General features: G+C 39.1%; 1 pseudogene; it reads left to right on the forward strand.

Annotated features, from left to right (window-relative positions):
• LOC101423864 (importin subunit alpha-4 pseudogene) overlaps positions 1-11,685 on the forward strand; it is a 54,720-nt pseudogene extending 43,035 nt beyond the window's left edge.
• Positions 11,686-11,983: the final 298 nt, after the last annotated feature.

Consider the following 11,983-nt stretch of genomic DNA (forward strand, 5'->3'; position numbering starts at 1 on the left):
TTAATTGTTGCCACTATGAGTATATCCAAACATTACCATGCACCCTGGACATATGTTCTGTACAGCTCCCTGTCAGCCATATATCACCTGTCATTGGTATCCCATACCAGTATCCTTCCTTTGCCATTGTTGAAACACTCTGTGATCCAGAACTCCCCAAAATTTGAAGCCCAATATAATGTCATGGTCCCTTACTAGGGAATGGCATATAGCGATGGGTTTAAAGGTTAGATAAAGAACTTGGATAAAGTTAGATAAAGAACTTAGATAAAGAATGTTGACTTGAAAAAATTCTACATCCTATCTTTTTCTTTTTTTTTTTTTTTCCCTAATTATTCAGCTTCTCTTCACAGGAGTCCTAGACCACAGCAATGCATATATATAATATACAGCACTCCCATACATCCACCACAAAACCTTTTTCCTTCCACAGCGATACTCTTACACCCTATTCACATCATATTTACTTAACGTGATGTACAGAGTCTGAGACATTAGCTTTCTAACAAGGTGACATCTGTGCTTACATTATGGTGCATACTTTAGGATACACAGTTCTTTACGTTCTTATTTATCCTATGTTTTACATTATGGTTTACATTATCAGTCTGTCATCTCCTATATGTTATGGTGTAATATTACATGTTTTATATCCATCCTTGTGTACTCTCAAGAAACTCCTCTCTTACCCCCCATTTACCTTGGTTCCACACATTTAACGTCCATTTTCCCTTCCACCTTGGTGCCCACAGTGACAGCCAACCTCCGTTTCCTGAGGAGCCACTTCCAGAGATAGATGGAATAGTGTTCAGGGCCTAACTTGCTCAACTGCCCCAATGCCCTGGGAGCCACCCTTTCTCTCGAGGGATACAGTTCCCTCTATTTGATGGCATTAGTCCTCCCGAGGATGTGGGTCCACCCCCACTCTCACTACTTGGGTTTCTTCCCCATGGTGTCACCCACTCTGGCAGAATGAGCATTTAGACATTCCCCAGGAGCCCGTCCTGCATCAGACCCTCCCCTCCGAGCATTCTAAACAGGTAACCCTCTTTATTATATTTTGATATGATTTTCTTGGCATTTTACTCTCCACCAACACCTGACCCTCTCCTGTGTTCATATGCTACCCCTCCCTCCCCCCACTTTTGGGCAATGTTACCCATCCATCCCTCCCTAGCCACCCTCAAACCCGCAAAGCCCCAACCAAAGGCAACCCCTTGCCCCCCTTTTATCTCTTCTTTGTGTTCATACTTACCACCATCCCGTCTTAAATTCCACCCCTGCAGACATCGGCTCATATACTTCCTCCACCCTCCAATTTCCTGTAAGCCTATCGTTCAGTCTCTTGCTATCTAGGGCAGCTTGTTTATTTCATATCATTGAGGTCATGTAGTATTTGTCCTTCAATGTCTGGGTTGCTTCAGTCAACATAAGGTTCTCAAGATTCATCCATGTTATCACATGTGTTCGTAGTGTGTTTGTTCTTACAGCCGAGTAGTATTCCATTGTGTGTATATACCACATTTTATTGATCCACTCATCTGTTGATGGGCATTTGGGTTGATTCCAACTTTTGGCGATAGTGAACAATGCTGCTATGAACATTGGTGTGCATATATCGGTTTGTGTCCTTGTTTTCAGTTCTGCTGGGTATATACCCAGCAGTGGTATTGCTGGGTCATATGGCAAATCTATGGCTAGTTTTTTGAGAAACCGCCAAACTGTCCTCCAGAATGGTTGGATCCTTCTGCATTCCCACCAGCAGTGGATGAGTGTTCCCCTTCCTTCACATCCTCTCCATCACTTGTATTCTTCTGTTTTTTTCATAGCTGCCAATCTTATGGGTGTAAGATGGTATCTCATTGTAGTTTTGATTTGCATTTCCCTGATAGCTAGAGGTTTGGGACATTTTTTCATGTGCTTTTTTGCCATTTGTATTTCTTCTTCGGAGAAGTGTCTGTTTAAGTCTTTTTCCCATTTTTTAAATGGGTTGTTTATCTTTTTATTTTCAAGATATAGGAGTTCTTTATATATGCAAGTTATAAGTTTCTTATGAGATATATGATTGCCAAATATTTTCTCCCACTGTGTGGGCTCCCTTTTTACTTTCTTGACAAACTCCTTTGAGGTGCAGAAGGCTTTAATTTTGAGGAAGTCCCATTTATCTATTAGTTCTTTTGCTGCTCGTGCTTTTGGTGAGATATTCATAAATCCATTTCCTATCACAAGGTCCTGTAGATGTTTCCCTACACTGCTTTCTAAGGTTTCTATGGTCTTGGCTCTTATATTTAGGTCTTTGATCCATCTTGAGTTGATCTTTGTATAAGTTGTGAGATGGTAATCCTCTTTCATCCTTCTACATATGGCTATCCAGTTCTCCAGACACCATTTGTTGAATAGGCCACTCTCTCCCAGTTGAGAGGGTTTGGTGGCTTTATCGAATATTATGTGGCTGTATATGTGAGGTTCTATATCAGAGCTTTCAATTCGATTCCATTGGTCTGTGTGTCTCTCCTTATGCCAATACCATGCTGTTTTCACCACCATAGCTTTGTAATATGTTTTGAAGTCAGGTAGTGTGATTCCTCCAATTTCGTTTTTCTTTTTCAGTATGTCTTTGGCTATTTGGGGTCTCTTTCCTTTCCAAATAAATTTCATAGTTAGTTTTTTTAGTTCCTTAAAGAAGGCTGCGTTGATTTTTATTGGGATTGCATTGAATGTGTAGATCAGTTTTGGTAGGATAGACATCTTAATAATGTTCAGTCTTCCTATCCATGAACAAGGAATAGTCTTCCATTTATTCAGGTCTTCTTTGATTTCCTTGAACAATCTTGTATAGTTCTCAGTGTATAAGTTCTTTACCTCTTTAGTTAAATTTATTCCTAAGTATTTGATTTTTTTATTTACTATTGTGAATGGTATTTGTTTCTTGATTTCCTCCTGATCTTGCTCATTATTGGTGTACAGAAATGCTACTGATTTTTGCGCATTGATCTTATAACCTGCGACTTTACTAAACTCATTTATGAGTTCTAGAATCTTCGTTGTAGATCTCTCAGGGTTTTCTATGTATAGGATCATGTCATGTGCAAATAATGAAATTTTGACTTCTTCCTTTCCAATTTGAATGCCTTTTATTTCTGGTTCTTGCCTCAGTGCTTGAGCAAGTACTTCTAAGACAATGTTAAATAGGAGCGGAGACAGTGGGCATCCTTGTCTTGTTCCTGAGTTTAGAGGGAAGGAGTCTAGGATTTCTCCATTGTAAACAATATTGGCTTTAGGTTTTTCATATATACCCTTTATCATGTTCAAAAAATTTCCTTGTATTCCAATCTTTTGGAGTGTTTTTATCAAGAAAGGGTGCTGTATTTTGTCAAATGCTTTTTCTGCATCAATAGATATAATCATGTGATTTTTTTCCTTCACTCTGTTTATATGGTGTATTACGTTGATTGATTTTCTTATGTTGAACCATCCTTGCATACCTGGGATGAATCCCACTTGGTCGTGGTGTATAATACATTTAATGTGTTGTTGAATACGATTAGCAAGTATTTTGTTAAGTATTTTTGCGTCTAGGTTCATTAGAGAAATTGGTCTGTAATTTTCCTTTCTTGTGATGTCTTTGTTTGGCTTTGGTACTAGGGTAATGTTGGCATCATAGAAGGAGTTGGGTAATGTTCTTTCTGTTTCGATTTTTTGGAATAGTTTCAGCAGGATTGGTGTCAGTTCTTTCCGGAATGTTTTGTAGAATTCACCTGTGAAACCATCTGGCCCTGGGCTCTTCTTAGTTGGGAGATTTTTAATAACTGATTCTATCTCTCTGCTTGTGATTGGTTTGTTAAGATCATCAATTTCTTCTTTTGTCAATATGGGCTGCTTATGTGTTTCTAGGAATTTGTCCATTTCCTCTAGATTGTCATTTTTGTTGGAATATAGTTTTTCAAAATATCCTCTTATGATAGTCTTTATTTCTGTGGGGTCAGTGGTGATATCGCCTTTCTCATTTCTTATTTTGTGTATTTGCATCTTTTCTCTTTTTTTCTTTGTTAGTGTTGCTAAAGGTTTGTCAATTTTGTTAATCTTCTCAAAAAACCACCTCTTGGCCTTGTTTATCTGTTCAAGTGCTTTCTTATTTTCTATTTCATTTAGTTCTGCTCTTATCTTTGTTATTTCCTTCCTTCTTCTTCCTGTTGGGTTACTTTGTTGTTGTTTTTCTAATTCCTTCAAATGTGCAGTTAGTTCTTCAATTTTTGCTCTTTCTTCTTTTTTGATATATGAATTTATGGCTATAAACTTCCCTCTCAGTACTGCTTTTGCTGCATCCCATAAATTTTGGTATGTTGTGTTATCATTATCATTTGTTTCAAGGTAGTCATTGATTTCTTTTGAGATTTCCTCTTTGACCCACTGTTTTTCTAAGAGTGTGCTGTTTAATTTCCAAATCGTGGTGTGAAATCTGGGCTTCTGTCCCTTGCAAATCTCCAGCTTGACTCCACTGTGGTCAGAGATAATGTTTTGTATGATTTCAATCTTTCCGAATTCGTTCAGCCTTTCTTTGTGGCCTAGCATATGATCTATCTTGGAGAATGATCCATGTGCGCTTGAGAAAAATGTATATCCTGCTGTGTTTGGGTGTAGCGATCTATATATGTCTATTAGATCCAGCTCCTCTAATATACTATTAAGATGTTTTGTTTCTTTGGTGATTCTCTTTTGAGATGTTCTGTCCAGAGTGATAGTGGTGTATTAAAATCCCCCACTATAATTGTAGATGTATCTATTCTTTCACTTAGTTTTTCCAGCATTTCCCTGACGTATTTAGAGGCACCCTTGTTAGGGGCATAGATATTTATGATTGTTCGATCTTCTTGACAGATTTTCCCTTTCACTAAAATGTAGTATCCTTCTTTGTCTCTCACAATTGTTTCACATTTAAAGTCTATGTTGTCTGATATTAATATAGCTACTCCTGCCTTTTTTTGGTTATTGTTAGCTTGTATGATTGTTTTCCAGCCATTCACTTTCAATCTCCATGCGTCTCTGGGTCTACGATGTGTCTCTTGTAGACAGCATACAGATGTGTCATATTTCCTTATCCAATGACTCAGTCTGAATCTTTTGATAGGTGAGTTTAATCCGTTGACATTCAGTGTTATTACTATCAAGGAATTATTTGTGTTAGCCATATTTTGATTGGATTTGTGTTTGTCATATTTTGTTTGTATATATTTATTTTTGTCTTTTTTGTTGTTGTTGTTGGTCTTATACTCTCCTCCAACTCTGCCTTTCCTGTTTTTCCTTTCTTCCTGCAGAACTCCCTTTAGAATTTCTTGAAGGGGGGTTTCTTCTTGGTATACTCTTTCAGTTTCTGTTTGTCTGTGAATATTTTGAACTCTCCATCATGTTTGAATGCTAGTTTAACTGGATAGTGTATTCTTGGTTGGAAATTTTTTTCCTTTATTACCTTGACTATATCATACCACTGCCTTCTTGCCTCCATGGTTTCAGATGAGAAATCAGCACTTAATCTAATTGAGCTTCCCTTGTATGTGATGGTTTTCTTTTCTCTTGCTGCTTTTAGGATTTTCTCTTTGTCTTGAGCATTGGATAATTTGACAAGTATATGTCTTGGGGTGGTCCTGTTCGTGTTTATGACTAGTGGAGTGCGCTGTGCTTCTTGGATATGTACATCTGTCTCTTTCAGTAGATTTGGGAAGTTTTCAGCCATTATTTCCTGCAACACTGCTTCTGACCCCTTTCCCTTCTCTTCACCTACTGGAATGCCTATAATACGTATGTTTGAGCGTTTTGCATTGTCATTCAGGTCCCTAAATCCTAATTGGATTTTTTCTATCTTCTTATTGACCCCTTCTACTATCTGTTTGATTTCTGATGTACTGTCTTCCACATCACTAATTCTCTGTTCTGTGTCTTCTAGTCTGCTGATATTTGCTGCAAGTGTATTTTTGATTTCTTGAACTGTGGTGTTCATTCCCATCATATCTGTTATGTTTTTGCGTATGTCTGCAATTTCCCCTCCAAGTGATGTCTTCATGTTGTTAACCTCTTTCATTACTTCGTCAAATTTGTCGGTGATAAATGTTCTGAGATCTTTCTTTGCTTGTGCCAAGTTTTGCTCCCCTTCGTGATTATTGGTTTGTTGATTGGATTCAGCCATGTTTTCCTGATTACTGGTTTGTTTTGTAGATTTTTGTTGCTTTCTGGTCATGTCTTTATTTTGATGGATTTAATCAGTTCCTTAGCTTCTTTGTCTGCTCTTGGAGGTTAATTAGCTGTTATTTTTGCATAGGTGTTATATCTTCTCTTTGTCACTTTTTTCTTCTTATTCTAGTTACTTGTTGTTGGTTAAGTTCACTTTAAAGGAAAGTATTAGTGTTCGGGAAAGGCAATTGTGTAAGCAAGGGAAAAGTGTAAAGTAGTATTGGTGATATATGTTAACAAAGCAAGAATATGAGATCTGGGAGGATGGAGGTTAGATTCATGTAAATTGTGTAGAGTTATAGCAGTAGGTAGAGTACCTATTATGAGGCAGATGATTGAATATGGGAGGAATATGGTATGAGCTAAAAAGCTATTGATTTTGTGAGAGAGGGAAAGAGAAAAGAAAGGTAATAGTTTCAAGAGTGGATAACAGACAGAAAACAAAACATAGGTATTAGAAATTAAGACTTAGACCCTTCGTGGATCGAAGAAAGGGAGCTGGAGGTGGAATATAGGAGAGCCAGTAGATGGTGGCGGATATCAAGATGTAGGGGAAAGAGGATAGTGTAGGTAGCCTAAATCAGTTCACACAGAAATGAGGCAGTGAAGGAGGAGAAAACCCAGCGAATGTGAGGTGTTTCCTGCCGCACCTATTGTATAATTGAGTTAAAATAAACTAAGTAGAATATGAGGGACAAGAGGGAGAGAGACAACAGAAAAAAAGGGGGAAAAAAAGGGGGGAGGAAGGGAGAGAGGAAGAAAGGAAAAGAGGGTGGGCAAGGGGTGGGGAACAGGTAGGGGAAAGAAAAAAAAACAAAACAGATATACACGAACCAGAATTAAAACACCCACTACACAGCACCTACCACACAAAAAAAAACCCTTAAATAACTAAGTAAAAAAAGACTTTGGGGGATACACTGTGAGAGAAGACTAGGGAATAATGCAGTGTTAGCAATCAGGAAATTGAAAAAAGTAAAGAATAAGTCAAAATGAAAAATAAAAACAAAACAAAATGAAACAATAAAGAAAAAATGCCAACGTTGAAGGCTAGGGCATTTAAGGACCTCAGATGGACCTCAGTGCGTGATGGATTCAGGGATGGAAAGTCTGAGATATTGAGGACTCAAGAGGTGTGAATCTCTGTAGTGTGGGCCACCATAATTTAGGGAATTCAGACCTGGCAGCCTCCAATCTGGTCAACAGGAAGCCTGGGAGCCCCGCAGTGTAACACAGCCCTCAGGGATCCCCACAGCTGGGTGCCAACCCTATGGGGGAAGTCAGATCCGCAAACTCTATATTGTGACTGAACCCTGCAATTCATTTTGCTGGGCTCATTAGTACGTTATCCTTCACTTCAGCTTTTGGACAGCTCCCGTCCTGTGATTCCAAACCACTGCCACTAGAGGGCGCCTCTACACCGCAGCCACTTTACTAGTACAGATCCGAAGCCCGGCCAGTGACGCGGAAAACAGATTCCAATACCAGAATTCTCAAGCTTTGCAGAATATTCCCTAATCGGCTTCCAGACGTGTCCCCCCCTCCTTGCCGCAGCCTAGAACAATTTTCCAATTACTTCTCTTTATTGCCTACAGCCTATTTGGGTTGGAGAACGGTGGCCGGGCTTTTGGGGGCAGGGCTTCAGGCGGAAGGGCTATTGTTTATATTCTCACTCAAAAGTTTCTCCCGCTTCACAACAAAACACCGTCTATCTTCCGAAATTGATCCACAAAGGCGATCTGTCACATCAACCTGTCAACAGCTCGCCCAGAGCTCCCGAACTCCTTAGCCCTTCAGAGCCATCCAAAAGCGGAACCCCAGGACAGGACCGCGGTTCCCCCCACCCCCAACAGGGAGGAGCCCGTGTGCGGGTCTCACCTGCGGGCAATAGAACCCAAATTATATCTACTAGACCAATCCTCTCCGTTACCTTTCCACCCAATCGATGTCCTGACACTTCTGTCCTGCAAAAATCCCAAAAAAGCCTTGCCTTGGAGAACCTGCCGCTGCGCCCAGCCGTCTCTTCCCGGGACAGACCACAAAGGCAAGTTTACTCAGCAACCATCTTGTCTCCTCCCCCAATTTGATATTTTAAAACTAATAACTTATTTTTAAATCCAGCCACCAAAAAAAAAAAAAAAACCAGGGAAATTTACAAGAGTTTTGGGCAATTAATGAAAGTAGATATGAAACCAAGACTCCTTTCAAGAACTATGAATACATAGTTCGACTGTACTTTGATTCAGTGATCCTGGATGTGTAAATAATGAGGTAATTTATAGCAATAATAGGCCTTTTAACAACCAAACATTCTGAGGGAAAATGCTTGATATTTAAATAAATGAAAACAAATTAGTAGTTTCAGATAACGGTGAGGGGAAAATGGAGATAATAAGAAATTTACTGTGGGAGAATTTCCTTTCCTTCAGTTTTTTCATCGTATCTCAATTGCTCCACAACTTGTTTAAACACACATATTCAAATGCACAAATGATTTTTTTATGCTTGGGATGATGTAAAATAATGATCATGGAAAAACTGACAACATGATGACCACCTATGAGCCCAACATGAAAACAACCTGCTAGTACTACATCAGTACCTCAGGCAGTAACAGAGAATGGGCTCAGCACCTCACATTTTTATCCTAACTCTCAATGACTAAGAGCCAGGTCAAACTGGAGGAAACTGTTAAATAAATTAAGTAGGCCCAAAAGGAGTCCTTTGTGCTAAGCCCTACATCAGCAAACTGAAGCTTAACTTAGTTCCTATCACTTGTGTTCCTTTTCCCAGATTCTGAAACCTAACACCTGGCATAATTTGCCAGGTTCCTTCCTCTATACCTTCTCCAGGAATCTTCACCTATCTATTTGTTTTTGTGCAGAATTTTGTCCTGAGACCCTATGATTTTTTAAAATTTTCTTCCTCACTCAGTGCCCCATTTTCCATACACCTTTCATTTTGGGGCTCTCCAGATTCACAGCAGCTCAGTTAAGTCCTTTCCCCGTTTTCTTTGAAGGTTTTTCTGCCAAAGTTTCCTTCTCTGCTAAGTATCCTGTTTCTGGGAGTCAGACCATGCAATTCCAAATCGGTGCCCTCCCTCCCTTCACCCAGAGAATTCCATTCTGCTTTTAGGAAGTTCCACTGACAGTAAATGGATTGACTGATTGCACCACCTGGTCACAGTCATTCTGCTGCAGTTTTACCCCCCAGTGCCCACAAATTGGGGTCCTGTTGTTTTCAGAACTCCTCATCAGCGTGTTTTCCATCCTGGGTCTCTGTGCCGGGATAATTGTGGGTTCTAACTCAAAGCTGTGAGTTCCTCTAAAACCCGTTTCCCTCATGAGAGGAACCTGGACCTCTGCTGTCTCTGAAGAACTCCCAAGTTTGCACTGGACCCATTGAGTGGGAAGAAAAGAGGACTGGTATATCCTCATGGATGTTTCCTACCTGATCTTTTTCTCTTTCTTCAAATCAGTGTTTATGGAGAACCTCTCCAGTCTCTACCATCCTCCAGTATATCTGGGGAGGGTTTTACAGGGAATGACTTCTTTTACTATGTTGATGAAATCACACCTCCACCATTGATTTTTTTAAAACTTTATTTCAACTTCAAAAATAAAACAACGGACAAAAGGCAGCTTAACAAATTATAGATGAATTACTCTAAAAAATTCTGTCCAGGTATATTTATCATAATTAATACTGAAAACAAACTCAATTGTTTCTCCAATGTTCAAAAAGATAAATGAATGAGCACAGATTGGATAAATGACATGACCAAGATCTCCTGATTAATGAAGAAAATAAGAAAAAAATACTTAATCATATTCATATCTCATAAAATTAAATCCCATTCCCCCCACCCTCCAGAGCCAAGATTTGCCACTGCACCATCGCTGCCACAGGAGTAACTGCTACTGGAGCCACACACAGTCCTGGAAGAGAACCCTGGCTTGGAGAACCACGGCATCTAGGGCTTCAAGAACAAGGTCCATGATGTGCAAAAAATATGAAGACAAGAAATGAAGTGACAGCTGAACTGAAAATAATCAGAGAGATGAACACTTATTGAAAAAGAAGAAAGTTTAGAAGATTCAGATGTACATGCTGATTTTAAAGCAAAAAAATAAAATTGTTAACGCTAGAATTTGTATTGTAGAATGCCATAAGTGATAGTTCAGTGGTCCATTTGAGTACTGGCCAGACCACAAGGAAGATATTACAGTGATGGAAATCCACCAAATAATGACCTAATAAAATCTGGGATTTTGCCAATTCTAGTCAAATGTCTGGAAAGGGAGGATAATTCTTCATTACATTTTGAAGTTATTGAGCACTAACTAATAGAGCATCAGGAATTTCTGCACAGACTTAAGCTGTTGTACAATCTAATGCAGTACCTCTTTTTCTAAGACTGCTCTGTGTATAACATAAGAATGTTTGTGAACAAGCAGTACAGGCTTTGTGAGACATCATAGGAGATGGTCCCCAATGTAGTGATTATGTCATATCACTAAGAGTCATCAAACCCCTTCTGTCATTTATCAGTCCTTCCATTCCTACGACCTTTCTTTGGAATGTCACATGGATGATTGTCAATATCTGCAAGAATACGGATCCCCCACTGCCTATGTAGACAGTTCAGAAGATTTTGCCAGCATTATGTGACCTCATATACTATACAGACATATTCTTGTAGATACTGTGTGGGTTCTGTCCTACCTGACCAATAGAGGTAATGAGCAGATGAAGATGATTATGGATTCAGGGGCTGGGCCAATTTGTGTGCCCCTTCTGAGCCACCAGCAAGTGAAAGCTCAAACAGCAACATTCAGTGTAGCTGGTAACAGTTACTGTCATCAATGAGCAGACCCAGTCACTTCTCAACTGTGACATCCTCTCCCACTTCCCAAATCTCCTGTTGCTCCTGAAATAAGATAAAACAAGAAAGAGTTTGGTTCCTTTCCAACATAACAGCATGCAACCAGCAACAAGTTCAAGCTGTAATAGATGCTGGATTAAACCATATACTAATGCATCAGCTTGCTAAGTTGGAACTTGGAACACAGAAAAACCTCCTAGGACAAATAGCAACTTAACAATAAATGGCAAAAAAGTTCAAGTTGAGTAATTTGTACAACAGAATGTAATACCACCATTCTGCAATTTACTCTCAGTGAAAGATTCTTAAATTGTGCAGATGATTTGAAAAACATTTTGATAATGGCTGGTGTTGAAGCAAGCATAATAGCTGAAATAACAGAAGAATGTGGAGGTTTTGAAAAAATTGAGGTTTTACAGCAGCATGAAAATGATGACATATATAAGCGGGCACTTGAAGTTAGAGATCAATATTTCTCTGGTGATGTTATTGATCCAGGTTCTAGCCTCATTCCTGAAGCAACACAAGGATATACTTAAAGTTTTGATCCAACAACCAACCTTCAAACAAAATAATTCAATTTTTAAGTTCAATCGAGTGCAGCACCTTTCCCACATTCTATATGAAACACTAACCAGATGGCTATAAAATGACAGAACAACTGCAACAACAAAATACTCCAAAACACACATGCCTCTTTGTTTGATGCTTCTAAAGCAAGCCATGTCTCAGTTACTTTGCAGTTGCCAAAAGTCACTCTCACATGGACTCTAAATGCATCTACATGATTTCTTTTAAAAGTCTCAACTACCCATTTTCTTCCTCTCCCTACTGCCTTGTGCTGACAGCTTCACTCAATAATTAGAGTGTTTC

This window comes from Dasypus novemcinctus, chromosome 19 (assembly GCF_030445035.2).
Source record: "Dasypus novemcinctus isolate mDasNov1 chromosome 19, mDasNov1.1.hap2, whole genome shotgun sequence".
NCBI lineage: Eukaryota > Metazoa > Chordata > Mammalia > Cingulata > Dasypodidae > Dasypus > Dasypus novemcinctus.